Source organism: Puntigrus tetrazona, chromosome 5, assembly GCF_018831695.1.
Source record: "Puntigrus tetrazona isolate hp1 chromosome 5, ASM1883169v1, whole genome shotgun sequence".
Lineage (NCBI taxonomy): Eukaryota > Metazoa > Chordata > Actinopteri > Cypriniformes > Cyprinidae > Puntigrus > Puntigrus tetrazona.
This window is the reverse complement of record NC_056703.1, coordinates 22,646,246-22,663,059: the sequence shown is the minus strand read 5'-3', so window position 1 is coordinate 22,663,059 and position 16,814 is coordinate 22,646,246.

Genomic DNA, 16,814 nt, shown 5'->3' with positions numbered 1-16,814 from the left:
GCTTTCATATTTGTTGTTTTAAAGTCTTTGTCTATGGTGTGTGTCTTAATCACTGTTCAAGTTCAATCACTGATTCCGTGCATATTATTCATAGGTTTGTTTAAACTAATTATTTCTAGCTATTTGTTTTTGTTGTTGCTCATTTAGTGGCATTTCTCCTTTCTTCACTAATCTAAATCACTCTGGTTTAGATATGAGTAAGTGGGCCTGCTTTATTTCTATAGCACCTTTCTAGAGCAAGCGTCACAAAAGTGCTTTTTTCATGATGAAGGAACACTAAAAAAAAAAAAATACAACAATTAGGAGAACAATTTAGAATATACATTCACATACGCGCACACACAAAATAAGGCATGTTTAAAAATTTTTAATGTCTACAGAGTCCACAGATCTGAGATTCAAGGGAAGAGCATTTCACAATTTGGGAGCAACTACCAGAAAGGCACAGGCATCCATTGTCTTTAACCTGGAACGAGAAACAACTAGTAAGATCTGTTTAGAGGATCTTAGATTCCTGCTGGAATTATACCGTTGAAATAACTCATTTAATTAAACAGAAGCTTGGCCATGCAATGCTCTAAACACCAAAACAATCATTTTAAATTGAATTATAAATTTGACTCATAGCCAGTGTAAAAGTAATTAAAATTGGTGTTATGTTGGTGTTAGTTAAAAGCTTAGCATCATCATTTTGGACCACTTGTAATTGTTTCATGGATGAATTACTGAGACAGTATTGTAAAAAAGAGAATTACAATAATCAAAAATGCAAAACTAAAAGCCTGTAAAATCATCTCCATACAAATGGACACAAATGGCCTAAATTTAGTAATGTTTCTCAACTGATAGAAACAATTTTGAAATAAATATTTAACATATTATAGGACCCATACAAGTTCCTAAATTACCAAGAAAAGTTTGCTAAGGGGCCAAGACTTTTAATCACCTTAGGAAGAACACCAGTAAGAGCGGAGACACTCAAGTTACCCGCATTTTTTCAGAATTGATCTGCAGGTCATTTTAGCCATCCAGATTTTTATAGTGTTTTAAATAACTTAAAAGAAGAGATAATTTCATCATTTCAAAAAGCAGCGGGGCCAAAACAGAACCCTGGGGATCCCCACAAGAGAGAGATATCATGTAGATGAGACCTGAAAAAAAGCCTTCAGTGTTGTCAACCTGAGCAACTTTTAGGGTAAAGGGATTTCTTAAAAACTTTATGTAATTTACTTACACTACCATTTGTAGGCTGGATTAGTATTATTCATTTATTTTTTCAATTAATACTTTTATTCAGCAAGGACTTATCTATAATTTTTTTTAATTTATCTAAATGAAGTGTAAAGAAATGTATAATGTTAAAAAAAAAATTCTATTTTTTTTAGCTCTTCTTTTAAACAAATTTCATCAAAAAATTATAAAAAGTCTTGCATAAAAACGTTACGTACAAAAACATCTTACCAACATCGATGATAAATCTTTCTTGAGCACTAAATCAACATATTAGAATAATTTGACATTGAAGGCTGGAGTAATTACTTCTCAAAGTTCATCTTTGCCATCACAAAAATGAAAATGCAATTGAAATATTAAAAAAGGGGAAAAAATTGTAATAGAACAAATGATTGACTGTATTTACTACATTTTTAAATTAGTCACCATAACCGACTTTTTTCAAAATATAAATCATACTAATGCTAAATTCTTTGAAATGTAGTGTAAACCCACACACACTTGAGTGCCTGTAATATACAACTGAGTGAAATGTTCAGAAAGTACAGCTGAAGTAAAACGCTGTGTTCCCCACTTTTCTGAAAGTCAAGCCCAAAGCCTCGGTTACAGTGCATTACAGCTTCTGCTAACAGAATAAGTCATCTTTCAGATTGAGGGTCCAACAGCTTATCTGTATGAGCTTCTGCTCTTCTCTGAGGGGCATCCCGCTCTCTTTCCCTTCTTATTTCCCACTGTGAAAACAGGTCAATAAATGTCCAAAGTGACAAAGCTCACTTCCCTCCTAAGTCCTTCCATCCCCCCTTCTAGTTGCCTGGCTTTCATGACCCTGGTGCGAGCTAATGAGTCATGGTAATGAAAGCAGACAGGGTGCAGAAGCGTTAGCGTACCGCTAATAAAGACTGACGGCACGGTTCCACACTCATTCCCTTCAAAACCTCTTCTCCGTTCCCACACTCACCCTCTTATTTTCTCCGTGCTGTGGGGCCGAGACAGAAGATGCAACACTGCACTTTTGAGATGCACCCCGAGGATGCGCTTGGTTAATCCGAAAGGCAACAAGATAGCGATGTAGCATTGATTTCACAGATACTTTGCTCAGCGGTGCATTTCTAGCACCTGGTAATCATGACAAAAGAAGTCAAAAGATTTTCTAGATCAGATATATATGTTGTCACAGCTGTGTATGTTTGTTTGTATGAGCTCTGTTGAGGGTGCAGGGACTTTGTGTAAGAGAGGTGATTTCCTCCTGTGCTGCTGCAGACATAATCATTGTTACACACAGAGGTCTCTCAGATGCTCAGGTTTAAAGTTTTATGCCCCTCGGTGGTACCTCATACATTCCCTTCCATTTATTTTGAGAGATTGTTTTCTAGAAATCCCAAATGCTGCTTTATTCAGAGACTTTTTTTTCAGTGTAAGATGCAGTAACTTCTGTATACAGTAACTAGATATTTTTGTATATGTACAGTGCATGTTACACGAGTACAGAATCCCACAGATTCCATATTTGATCATTTTTATTTTTTCCTGGTGATTTAGACAGAACAACAGTCAAGACTTAAAGGAATAGTTCACCCAGAAATGAAAATTTTCTCCTTCTTTTTTTTTTAAATAGTTTTTTATAGTCTATCGTCTTCTCCTATGTATAATCTAATATTTAACATAATATAGGACCCATACTGGTACCTAAATTTCCAAGAAAAGTTTTAACAGAGTTTGCTAAGGGGCCAAGACTTTTAATCACCTTAGGAAGAACACCAGTAAGAGCGGAGACACTCAAGTTACCCGCATTTTTTCAGAATTGATCTGCAGGTCATTTTAGCCATCCAGATTTTTATAGTGTTTTAAATAACTTAAAAGAAGAGATAATTTCATCATTTCAAAAAGCAGCGGGGCCAAAACAGAACCCTGGGGATCCCCACAAGAGAGAGATATCATGTAGATGAGACCTGAAAAAAAGCCTTCAGTGTTGTCAACCTGAGCAACTTTTAGGGTAAGGGGATTTCTTAAAAACTTGAATTATGTAATTTGCCAAATTTATATTTATAAGTTACTTGCACTACCATTTGTAGGTGGGATTAGTATTTATACATTTTTTTTAAAATTAATACTTTTATTCGACAAGGACTTATCTAAATTAAGCGTAAAGAAATGTATAATGTTAAAAAAAAGTATTTCTATTTTGTGAACAACATATATTCACAAGGACCTTTAGACACGTTTTTGCTTTTCTGGGGGGAATGTGCCACTCTTTCACCTTTTTGGACTCTCACAGGACCATTTGCCGGGTACTGAGATAAGTTCGACTTTTTCATGAATGACTTTTGGGAACTCACCTTGTCAGTCCAACAAAGATGTTTTATTGTAAGCTGGGTGCCATCAGAACGAGTGTCCAAACACATCAAAATAATCCACAAGTCTAATGAAAAGCTGCATGTTTGTAACAAGCAAACATATTCATATATATATAAACAGGAAAAAAAATTTAGACGCTTCAAGATGCTTTCCTGCAAAGCTGCATTTGTGTAAAAAATACTGTAAAATGAGGATGATTGGATGACGATGACCAAATAGATACATCTATTAGCTTCTTTTAACTAAACCAAATCAAGCTTTGCTGCGACCATCCTTTGTGCTTAAAACAACTTTCGTCCTTGGCGCACTTGTGCCTAGTTTTTCAAATAACATTACAGAGAGGTTTTCTATGCATATTGGAAATGTTGCCACTGTTCTTCTGGATTTAGTTTGTTCTGTTTCTTCATGTGATTCCAGACAGACTGGATGACGTGAGATCAGATCTCTGTGTGGAGCACCGGCTGTTGTTAGACTCCTTCTGCATACAAAAATCTCATCGGATTAAAACAACTAATTGCAAAAGTAATCGTTCGAAATTAGTTCGTAACCTGACATTTCCTACTGTCGCACAAAAAAAATAAATAAATGTTAATATAAAAAATACTAATGACCTAAGACATTTGCACAGTAGTATGTATTTAAAAAAGCTTTATGCAATTAATAAATAAGGTGTCTGGTCTTTTGCGGTTCCTTACCTTAGAAACCTTCCGGCAAAGGAAGCTAATAGGGATTAAAAGTGAAGAAAAGGAGAGAAGATAAAGTTTTCTCAGCTCCTGTGAAAACAGACCGTTAAGGATTTAGAGAGAGAAATGAGAGCTTCCAAGTGTAGTCCAGTGGAATAATTCATGGGTTATTGTTCACCGGAAAAGGCTGCAGATTCTGTTTTCGTTTTCACACTGCGAGCGCAGTATAAAAAAAAAAAAAAACTAAAGCCAAAAACTTGCAGTGCATAGCTTGGTAAGACTTATTATTGTCACATTAGAGATTTATGCGTTTTGATAATAGATATAGATGATAGAGCATGAAAAAAGTAAAACCAGTCCATCTAACTCATGGCTGTTGTTTTGTATAGAACTTATGTTTGTATAGAAATGTAGTGTCTCCATCTTAAATATTGTATAGTTTGTAGTCTAGCTTTAGTATAATTGGCTTGAAATAGCTTAGTTAAACTTTTTTTTTTCTGTAATGTGTTTTGTAGCATTTTAAATTTGTACGTTCCATAAAAGGAAGAATATATAAATAAATATATATATATTTTTTTCTTTTTCTTTTTAGTGGTTACCTTTAAATCAAAGAGCTAAACAGAGGTGCTTTCTACGGCCAGCCTTTTTTTTTATTATTATTCTTTCTGAAAGTCTTTTCTCTGTACGCTTGAGTCAACTTGCCCTTACAGTTTAAATGAAGCACATTTGAGAACAGAAACACTCAGCAGAACAAAAGACCAAAGTCATAGAGGATAATGCATAGTGGGGTATCCATCAAAAAAAAAAAAAAAAACAGACAGGACTGCTTACACCACCAAAAACCCCACAAAGTAGGGGTTAAAATTGCACTTGCAAAGTTAACTATTATAATGAGGTCTCTCTCCTCTGAAAGCAGTAGTTAGGCTAAAAAGAAAATTGTCATCATTTACTTACCCTCATATCAAACCTCTTCTGCAGAACACAAAAGAAGATATTCTGAAGAACGAGAGTCTCTTGAATGCTAATGGACAGTCATCCCCATCACACTTTTCTAATTTCCTGTTTCGAATGCTTAAAAAGCCCACGTCCTCACATCTTGACATTTCTACTGCAATAATGTTTGTTATTCTCTTGGATATTCTGGCTCTGATTCCTCTTGGCTTGTTTTTGCCTGTTGGACTCTGTTTTCCCCATGTTGGTTGTGACTTCTGCCCGACGATGACATTCATTTTTGGATTGTATTATTAAAGGGAGACTTAGACCAAAAAAAGAAGTTCTATCATCCTTTACTCACGCTTATGTCCTTATTAATTTTGGTCTGTTGCACAAAGCCTACGTACAACTCCAGACAATCAGGAATATAGCACAAACAGTCATATGGACTACTTTTATGCCGCTTTTATGAAGCTTTTTATCATTTGATTAGAGTTTGGCAGTCCCAGTTACTATTCACACTGATTGTATATAGAAAAGGTCAGCCTGGATATTTTGCTATCTAAAAGTTCTTTTAGGTTCCAGGGGGAGAAAAGAAAGTAGGCTTTGAAAGACACGCCTGGCCTCATTCTACCATAGTGATATAAAGGCTGATGTACTATAGAAAAATGGTACACTTGTTTGTTTTTCAAAGAACTTAAGATCATGATATCACAGCGAATAATTAAAGCCGTTTTTATTTCGCAGCTTGATATGGAGCGCGGTGGGGATAAACGATCTGTGTCAGGCCTGCTGGGGTCCATATGGTCCATCACCAAGGTTCTCACACTACATCACACCCGTGAGCTATAGATGAACACAGGCTGTCCCTTTACCAGTCATCCTTCAGAAAAACTGCAGAACAGGTACCCAAGGCCGTGCCCTTTCAAATGTTTATTGTCTGTTACAGTATCGCTATGCTCAACTATATTTCATTATTTTATGTGTCATGTTACTATAGTGGGAAAGGACATTTGTTGTACTGCAGAGCCTAGTGACTGAGAGATTTAAAAGGGTGTCATTCAAGGTTGGGAGTTGACGGAGTCACTGAAGCACTGAACAATAGAGATAACTGCTTCTGACTGAAGCCTGAGCAGGACGGATGTGGTTCGGTTCACGTTTAACCATTTATCTGCCTGAGGTATTTGATATCTATCTAGCTAGCGTTGCAAGTAACGATTAATCACGATTAACTGCAACCACATTAAATGTTTTCGCATGCGTAATATATAGTGTGTACTGTGTGTAATTATGTATATTTAAAAGCATATACATACAGTATTTGTATACGCACAAATATTATTTGAAAAGCCTTTATTTTTGTGCGATTAATCGCGAAAGTTTGACAGCGCTTGGTGTACGAATGCCGTTATATTACCCATATATGTATTGATTTCATATCAAAACATATACTATTTTACGCACTACTATTGATAATACTCTTTCGTGTAGCTGTCCAGGGCCTGCCCAGATATAATAAACCTTGGTCTGCTGTGTTTACTCAAAGCACAGCAACACACACACAAAAAAGTGCAGGCTGATGCAAGAACGTGTCTCCTAAAATGTTGGCCCTAGGAAAAAATACATTTTAATAGGTGTCTCAACCCATAATATAAAAGTAAATGTATGACCTCCCAAGAAGCCCAAAGTCAAATCTGTATATCTATCATTTCCAAGGAGAAAAGACCTTTACAATGCAATTTTATTGTTATTTAAGGCAGTTTCAACACTTAATATACAGTCAGGACAAGGTTACAAGCACAAAGGTTTCAGTAGATGTTTTCAGAATATCAGAGGTCATGAATTACTAACATCTGCTTACTGAACATGAAGAAGAATCCAATTTTTTATGTCAACCAGCTATAACTTTTATTACCTTTTATGACATTTATAATGTTGGAGTCATAAAGTTGCTGTCTCGTCACTAACCAAAGGCAGTATTTTTCCTATTATGTGAGGCATTGTTAATTTTAAAAATATTCACCCAAAAAGTGGAAGCAGGGGAGAGAATGACTCTATTTATTTGCTGTGTATTTATCAGCTGTAATTGATGCTGTTCATTGAAGAAAGCCTAGGAGAAGAACTCACTATGGTTACAAGGGGAATTAAGTATTGAAGACTCTCTTGTGTTAATCCATGAACACATGCTGTGTCTGTGAAGCAGCGAGTGTCATGCTGGTTAGAAAAAACAACATGTATAATGAATACATATACCTTGTTTTAGCAAAGAATCCTTCTCCCTACCTAGCTAAGACGCTAGCATCAGCTTAAAAAATGTTTTATATATATATATATAAGTTTGAAAGTTTCTGATTCTTTCTAGATTCATGTTTTATATTCCGCCAATTGGATGGTATATCTGTAACATCAGAATATCTCAGAAGACACAAAAATTCACAAAAATATGTTTAAATGTAAAAAAGGGAGATGTACGGTATAAAAAGTACAATAAAACAAAAAGAATAAAATAAAACTAATAGATTTAAAAGAACTAGCTTGTATTTTCCAAAAATTACTTTGGGACCCACCGTCATTGCAAAAATGCAAGAAAATTAGCTTATAGAAAAGCTATATTTCATCTTTTTGCATTTACAACTTACTTTGATATTTTGGTTATTTAATGTAGTCAGATTCATTCATAATTAAGTGTAATTTATGTATCTTTTGGGGCTACTCCAAGGTTAAACTACTTATTTCACATTCCTTGGATGTTAAGCATTGTTTTCTTTTTACTTCCTATAAAATAAGCCTCAGTCTATATACTAATAAAGCAACTGACGTTATACTTACCCCAGTGAGACAATAACTAACCTGTGTCGCAGAGTGTTTGAGTGTTTGTCTAATTTGTAGCGCATAGACCTTGAAATGACTTAGTATTTGTTAATTTCTTTTTCCAGAAAGTGAGACACAGTTGTCTTGGGTTTTGGACTTGGCCTCCCTCCAGCTGTGTGTCCTTCCCCTGCCATCCTTACTGAAGCTCAGGCTGCACTGGCAGGCTGGGGAATGCTTTGAATGTTAATGAAATATGTCATCGTGAGTTGTCTCAGTAATTAATTGTTCACATCACATATTTGAAAGGCCACCAGGAAGCGGTCCCAGTAGCACTGTGGCGCGTTGCCTGTCTCAGAATAGAGCTCCACTTTGAGGCTGGAATCAGAGTGCAACTCTTGAAGCCTAAATAGTGGTAAGCGGCCTTTGCTGTGTGAACATAAAAAAGGAATAAGTAGTATATGAATACATTTTTAATACACCATAAGAACCAACAAACCCCTTTACTATATAACTCTACAACTTATTTAGAAGAAAAAAGTTCTCCCAGTCATACAAATGTGCATAATTAAGCAGTACAGCCTTCATTCACTCATTTCTTAAATTATTCCTAAATGAATCAGTGTTTTAAATTAATTAAAATTACTCAATGACTAATTACGACACTTGTAAGTTGTAGCCAACCACTGAATTCCTAAAAATCCTGTTACTAAATCCCACATTGTGACTTAATTTATTTGTTTTATAAAAAATAGGTAAACTAGTCAATATACATCTTTTACAGACAGGTGTAACAATCTTTTTCACCTTAAAGGGACAGTTCAACAAAAATGTACTCCCTTCACTTACTATCTTCTTTGCAACATACGCTCTAAAAAATGTGGGTTATTTTGGCATTTAAATATGGACAAACCCAGCGTTGGGTCATTTTAACCCGTCCAGTTGGGTTAAATATTTGACCCAAGATAGAAATTAGAAAGCAGAAACAAAATTACTAGAGACAATAGTAATAATCAAAACGTGGACATTTATTAACAAGTGAAAACACCCATGGGCAAAACTATGAGACAAACTGAATTATGCAGCATAGTTTTCAACTTTACATACATTTAACTCATTTAACAAGCATTTTATGAAGTGTATTAAATGGTTCCCTGTTGTCCTTTTTAAGTTATTCCCCAGGGATACTGCGAACTTTAGACCACTACCTGTAGCTGAAAGAAGCCGATGCCGTCTTCATAACCTGGTTATGAACAAACAGTACAGTTTTAAGAAAATATGTTAACATCAGAATTTATTAGAAGCAGTATTATAACGAATTAAGTTTATTTTATGAAAATCAAGGCGCTCGAAACAACCGTTGCTGATGCATTTAACTGACCGACATGTCGTCAGTATGTTGCGTTGCATGAAATAAAATTATTTACAGCACAAAAAAAGACTTAGGAGATAGAATAAAACATACAAACATGGCCCTGGGGAGAATGAAGAGCCCACGCTCCGACTGTAACTGCTGGGTTAAAATGCAGGCTCTGGGTTATTTCCTTAGAAGGAGAGGTAAGGGGAGGAGCATATACTTTTAATAGTCAGTGAGATAAATCCAGCTGCTAACCCAACAGCTGGGTTACACAAAAACTACCCAACAGTGGAAAAATTACCCAACATAATGACCCAACAAGCATTACCCAGCAGTTTGGTTAAAAAACAACCCAGCGTTTTATTGAGTGTACATTTTGTTGATTGCCAAACATTTTCAGTTACAGTTCCTTTGTATGATGAAGAAGCACTAAGCATTTCTCAAAATATCTTCCACGACTGATGCCAGGATTTTTCAACATTTTCATGTTTGCCTGAATTGTCCTTTTTCTTCGTACTATCTGTTTTGTTGGTTTAATACAGGAAAACAGAAAAAAAATCTTTCACTTATATGTCCCCCTGGTTGGGAGCTCTAAAATAACTGCACGGTACGAAAAAGGGCATGGTACTTTTTGTTAGTGAAACAAAGAAAAACAACAGCAGCAGCAGCTTCTTCTGAAATCGAATTTTAAAGTTAAGGAACAACTTAAAACTTGCAATCAGATAAAGAGCTTGCTCTTATCAAGTTATTGGCCTCAGGAAAGACTGTATCCTATGAACATGAACCAGAACGGCTCGAGTTCATAATGTGGAGGAGACAGCAGTTAAGTAGTAGAGCTCCTAAGTATGATGGAAACATTATTTAAGAGCGGTAACTACCTCTATCATTACTGGTACAAGCAGAACCATTCAGTCTTTGAATAGTCCTAATGTAAGGGCAGCAATATCAATTTGTGACTGTACATGCACTTTAGGTTTAAAGACAATCAATAGCACTCCATGATAACACAATTACAAGACTGTGGCCGAGATGAAGGAGCCAACCAGTTTAGAACCCTATGCGAGGTAATCCTGGATCAATAAATATTCATTCTTAAATGAAACCGTTATTTTAAAGCTCTGCTGTCTCATTTGGTAGATAGAAAAATACAATGCTTTTTGATGCTTTAAATTTTGATAAGATTAACGTCAACTTCAAAAGACAGTTTCAAAAGATTCAAATATGCATATATAACGTAAGCATGATCAAATGCATTTTGCATATATTGCAATACCGTACGCCGATCCTGCTCACAGCGGGAAAAGCCTTTTGCATTCTAAATAAGAATTCAGCGCGTCTCTTTACTGGTGTCACAACCTTTATGTTTTAAGTTAAAAGTAAGCAAAGACCTCAAACACTCAATTATGGAACACGAAATGAAGTATTTATGAGGCATAAAACAATACAGCATATGTTCTGTACGTGTTTGTGCACTTAAGATGTCACGTCACGAAATCACACCACGTTATTTCAAATTTCATTTCGAAAATCGCTTTACATTTTTATGCTGCGTGCGTCCATTGTTACAGTGTTGAATTTCTTTGCAGATTTCAGCCTATTTTCCTAGATTCTTTTGACATGCGTATATTAAACATCTAAAGCTGAAAGCAATCTTTTCTGAGAGTGAATGAAGAGACTTCAACCAATTCAAGGAAAGAGCAGCTTTATTCTCTTTCTTCATTCTATGCAAATGTCATCCTTCGGCAATGATGACTGTACATCTAATATTAAGCCATACAGATGAAGAAAAAATCTTATCGGTTAAAAATTATATTTGAATGAATTGTACTGTATGGAAACTAAGTGATGCAAATACTTGTAGGTAATCGCATATATACATATTTCTGCAAAAGTCAATTTAAAGAATTCTTATTATAGACAAAAAAGCGATTTAAGTCAGTATATTGTTTCTGAATATGGGTATAATTTTCTCAAATAAATAAACTGAGACCATGTGCATTTAGTTAAATGCGAAAAAAAGCTGGATTCCAATTATAATCTCTGAATAATAGGAATCCACATTAGTCAGGTTAAGCTTTACGCTTGTCATCAAAATTGTTCGTTCATGAAAAATGTAAGGATGTGGTTTCTGTATTCTGATGATAAAATAATGACACTTTAATTTTTAGCCACCCGAGCTCATTTTCAAGCTGTGATAAGTCAACGTGCTGTGGCATTAACAAATGTTTTGCTTTCCTTGCTGTAACTTATACATTGACACTGATTATAGAGTTTTAATGACCTGGAACATTTTAATGACAGACCGCCTATGAACTTTGAAGACAATGATATTTTCTAAAATGTTTTGTAACTGCAGTTCTAATTTAGTTTATTGTTTTAGGCTGTTGTGTGCAGCAGTGTGTGCGTGTGCGTGTGTGTGTGTGTGTGTGTGTGTGTGTGTGTATATATAAAATAGCATATAGAATGCTGGTTGAAGACCAGTTTTGTTGATGATCTGGTGCAATTTTCCTGTTCCTTTAATAATAATGCAGGCTTTGATTTAGACTGGGGTGGTAATTTTTGGATCACTGGGCAGAGGGAATTATACAGGAGAACAAATGTTTCAGAGTGGCTTTGTATGAAGACTTTCGCTCATTTGATCTACCATTGTCCTCCGCTAAATCCTTGCTGCTGAATGAATGGCAGTAATTAGAGTTGTCCTAACATTTTCATCTTTATAATAGTGTTGTTACATTACACTGGAAGCGATGGTTTTGAACGAATAGCTCAAACTCCCAACGTCTTCATATTTTGGATCCAGTGTCCAAATAACACTGAATGATTTTCCTTTATTTCGAAAAATTAATAGGAAAAATCAGTTGTCCTGAAATAGTCCTCCCCTTTGAGGAAAAATTCTGAAACATAATTCTTCAAAAGCATATTTTAAAAGGGTCATATATCATAAGGAATCAAATTATCCTTGATCTGTTGAGTTAAAAGAGCTACATGTACTGTGAAAACATACTGTAACTTTCAGGAGTCAAAAGTCCCCAGTCCAAAAAGACCTTTTATTGAAAGTAAGCTGCAAAAATGACTCATCTATACTTGTGACTTCTGCAGCTTTCTGTCATATAGCGAGGATGGATTCCCTATTTCTAAACAACAGAACTAATGATGTAGAACGTGTAAATCTGTCATCATGTTTTCAGTAATAAGAAGCACAACCGCTTTCAACCGTGATAGTTATAATAATGTTTCTTGAGCAAATCAGCATATTAGAATGATTTCCAAAGGATCATGTGAACAGTAACAACTGTTACCATATTAACAAGTGCATCTATAAATGCATTTTTCTTAAGCATATATATATACATATATATGTGTGTATGTATATGTGTGTATATATGTGTGTGTGTGTGTTTAATAATAGTATTTTCATACTTTATTATCGCTATTTAATTAACGCTATTTATTAGGAAGTTCTCAGTGTTTATTAAGATAATTTAGAAAAGTTTAAGAAAAAGATGAATAAATTGATAATAGACACATGATAATAGTTGCTCATGGTGTTAGTAAATGCTTTATTAACACATGTTCTTGCAGTAATTCATGATTAAGTCAGGTAGCTATAAAACATTTAGTAGTTGCCAGCGTCTGTTTTTGTGAGCTCATCTGAGGACTATTTATAACTCTTAAAGCATTTACAAAGGAGATGCAATGGCTCATTTATCTTCCAAACAGAAAAGTTAAACAAACCCAACAACAGAGGGATACAGAACACAGAAATATTTTTTCTAGATGCAAATACTTCAACCGTAGATGTCACAATATGGTTGTAGAGGAAGCACACAACAAGATGATCTCATTTATTAGTCTTTAATGTTCCACAATGGGTGGGAGGCTGGGAATTCTTTGGTTTCCTCTGGGCTAAATTCAGGAGGGTGTTCTTGAGGAGCAAGCGCTGGAGGGGCCACTGGGTGCACAGTCACTGAAGGGCATTGTTGAGGAGCAGTCTCTGAAGGAGCGGGCATTGGAGGATCTGGGACCTTATATTGGCAGGATGGGACCAGGATGGGACCATTCAGGACACAGGGGAGGTACCAGGTCTTTCTCCAAATCCAGATTCTAGTCTTTTAGCTCCTATCCTCTGTCATCGGTGGGCTCTGACTGTCGCTCCGCATCCTGGGGAGATTGTGAACAGGGCTCTGGATCCAGTTTGAGACTGGTGTGGCCGTCTACGAGCTGAACAGTCACTGAAGAATGGTGTGACACCATCACCCACTCGATGTAAACGGCTATGCTCTCTCGAGGACCATCCCAGGACAGCTGCGCTCGTGTGGAGCTGTTACGTCTGTTGAAGTAAATCTCGCACAGGCAGCTGTCTGGGTATTGCGTTTAGCGGAAGACACAACATCTTCCGTGTGGTCCTCAAGAGAGCAATCCCCCTGCTCCAGGGCTACGACATACGGGAAAAAAATCTAATAAAAACTTATCATTACACGGAAAACAAGAAAAACAGGGAAAGCACGCCACTTACAAACTGTATTGGTTTGGTCTTCTGTCATGATACGGTTGTGGAGGAAGCACACAACGAGAATGATCATATTTAATAGTCTTCAATAAACCACAACAGAGTAATAAATGCAGGCAGACAGGAACCACATGTATACGTTGACAAGACGGGACGATTAGACACTGAACAAACAGGAACTTATATAAGGAAAAGGAAATGACTTAATTAATGCAACAAACCTGAACACAATAAGACTGAATAAGAAACTGAAGACAGAAAGTAGGACACACACATAGCACTTGGGGCATGGAGAAACAATAACAAACACTCCTGGTATGAGACTTGATAAACAAAAAACAAATTTAGGGAACAGTTTCATATTGTTTTGTATCTTGAAATAAGTAGTTCTGTATCCCTCTGTGTTTTTGTTTGTAAGGAAGATAACTGAGCCTTTAAATCTCCTTTCTAATAGATATGCTTATAAACCTAAAACAATGCATTTATAGCTGTATTATTAACTGCTTACTAACAACTATTACTGTTGTAACAATGCTTTATAAAGAACGAACTGACTATTTACTAATGCTTACCTAATGATTGCGTAGTTATTATAAAGTGTTACCCAGTTTTTTTTTAATTGTATTTTCTGTATTTTATTGTGGGCATAAGAGACTTCTTTTAAAAACATACAAAAATTAAATGAGGTTAAAGGAAGATTTTGAAAGACAGAACAGAATAGAAAATATTATTTCTTACAACTCAATGCATATCAAAAAAAGCATGTTTAATTCAGCTCAGAAAGTCAGAAAGGTGAAAAATGAGTATGAAAAAAACAAATTCTGTATGAATGAATCCTAAATGTGAAACTCTGAATAAATGAATCGCTTTGTTACAATCAGAAAGGTACATTTACAGTTCAACTTTATTCGAGAGAGGTTTTGTGGCTTTCCCTTTTAAGCACCTTCATTTTTTAAGAGATTTTTGACCAATGTTTCCTCATTAGTGGCTGGTTTTTGATTATTCAGCAGCGTTTAATAGAGAATATTTATATATAATAGAGAAAGCGTCAGAAACAATACCTGTATGGTAGACCGACTTATGCAGTGTGAGTCAAGCACTAAATCAGCCCACTTGAGTGCACATACATTCTGCCGCAGAAACACCTACACAGCATCCTGGTCATCTCCTGAATGCATCTTCTATTATGGATCCAACATCCCTGGTTGTCGTGATCACACCACAGCCTGTGCACCCACAGGAACACAGACACCACCTGTGAAGGGCCATCACGGATGGGCAAATGCTGCATATTGCTCGTTCCTTCCATAGCCGCGAGTCTATCAGATCATGTATCCTCAGCACAGAGCGGGTATCCGTATTACCCGATCTGAAGCTCTGGTGTCATTTACATGCATTCACCGCTCATCCCGATAGCACATTCATCTCTCTCAATGAGATTAGCTAACCTCTCCTACCTTTCCTACGAAGAAGCCTTGAGGGTGACATAACCTTCAGAACACAATCCCTGCCTGCAGGCTTTGCCATGTCATGTTTCATTATTGGCATTTCCCATCTCTACCCAGTGGCTTAGGGCTAATCTCTGCTATTCTAAATCAACTATTTTGTGAAAACATATTTTGTTATTTCTGTCTCGTGCTGGGTTCGACACTGAATGTCAGGCATCTGGAGGAGGGGTCGGCCTTGGGCGCTGATTGAATTTTTCAGATTTGATGGATATATGATTCTAAGCCTTTGAGGTCTGGTGTATTAGACGGGCGTTCTGCAAATGCAGTGGTGTAACTGACGATTCAAAGCCCCAGATTTGCTGTAGGTAGAGCGACCAAAAGATTTTGCCCCGCTGCCAGAATAACTTGGATTCCAGCAGAGAGCTTCACAGTCTGTTTCTTTCACAGTTGGAAAGCTGCCACACACTTTCTCACCTGGTGCTTCGGTTTATTGCTATCGTGAAATTCTTAGACGCAGACCAACATGACATCTGTTTGCTGGAAACGGCTAAAATGACATTACAAATAGAATGTTAAAGTTACAGTTCACCAAAAATGAACATCACTATCATTATTCACTCACACTTATGTTGTTACAAATCTGCTGGGTGTTTTTTATGTACCTTGTATTGATTTTTGTTACAATTTTTACTCCCACATTTTAATTAAATGCATTTTTTTCCCTTATTTTTACTACATGAAATTCCTTTATTTCTCTGATCCAGATTTTTAACCTGAGATATTAATATATTAATAACATTATTAATATTATCTATTATGATCTAACCAAAAAGTAAAATAAATATATAATGTATAAAAATGTATAAATGTGTAATAGTTTGAAAACAGATCTGAATATGTTGAACTGTTAAAGATAATAATAATTTTTAAAAAATGTAGTCCTTTGACTTGACTTTTCTTTTGGAACAACATGAGAGGGGAATAAATGATGACAGGCTTTTTATTTATATGGGAACTAAGTAATTCATTAGTTTTGCACACCAACATTTCAGAATGCCTGGTTTATTAATGTGAACATTCTCTCACACTCAGTGAGTTTGTTTTTCATTTACTTCTGCTTTTGAAACCTGCCTATTTTAACCGAACTAAAAATTGTCATAGAACTTACACAGAGTAATTTCACTCATGATTTGAGTTTGATGCAAGTATGACAGTGTATGAATCCTCGCCCTTGATGTTCAGAGCCACAAACATCCATATTTAGATGTTAGAAATGTTACTTACATGTCAGTGTATAAAGTTTCCTTTTAGCACACATTCAAATAAAGAAAGTTATTTGAAAACTTTTCAAGAAAGAGCATGTCAGAATAAAGAAAAAATAAAATAAAATAAAAAAGTGAAGCATAACAAACTTTCCTTTTTATTTGCAAGTTTTGCTTTTTTCAACTGGCATAAGAGCGTGTGAGGCCCACGCGTTCGATCTCACA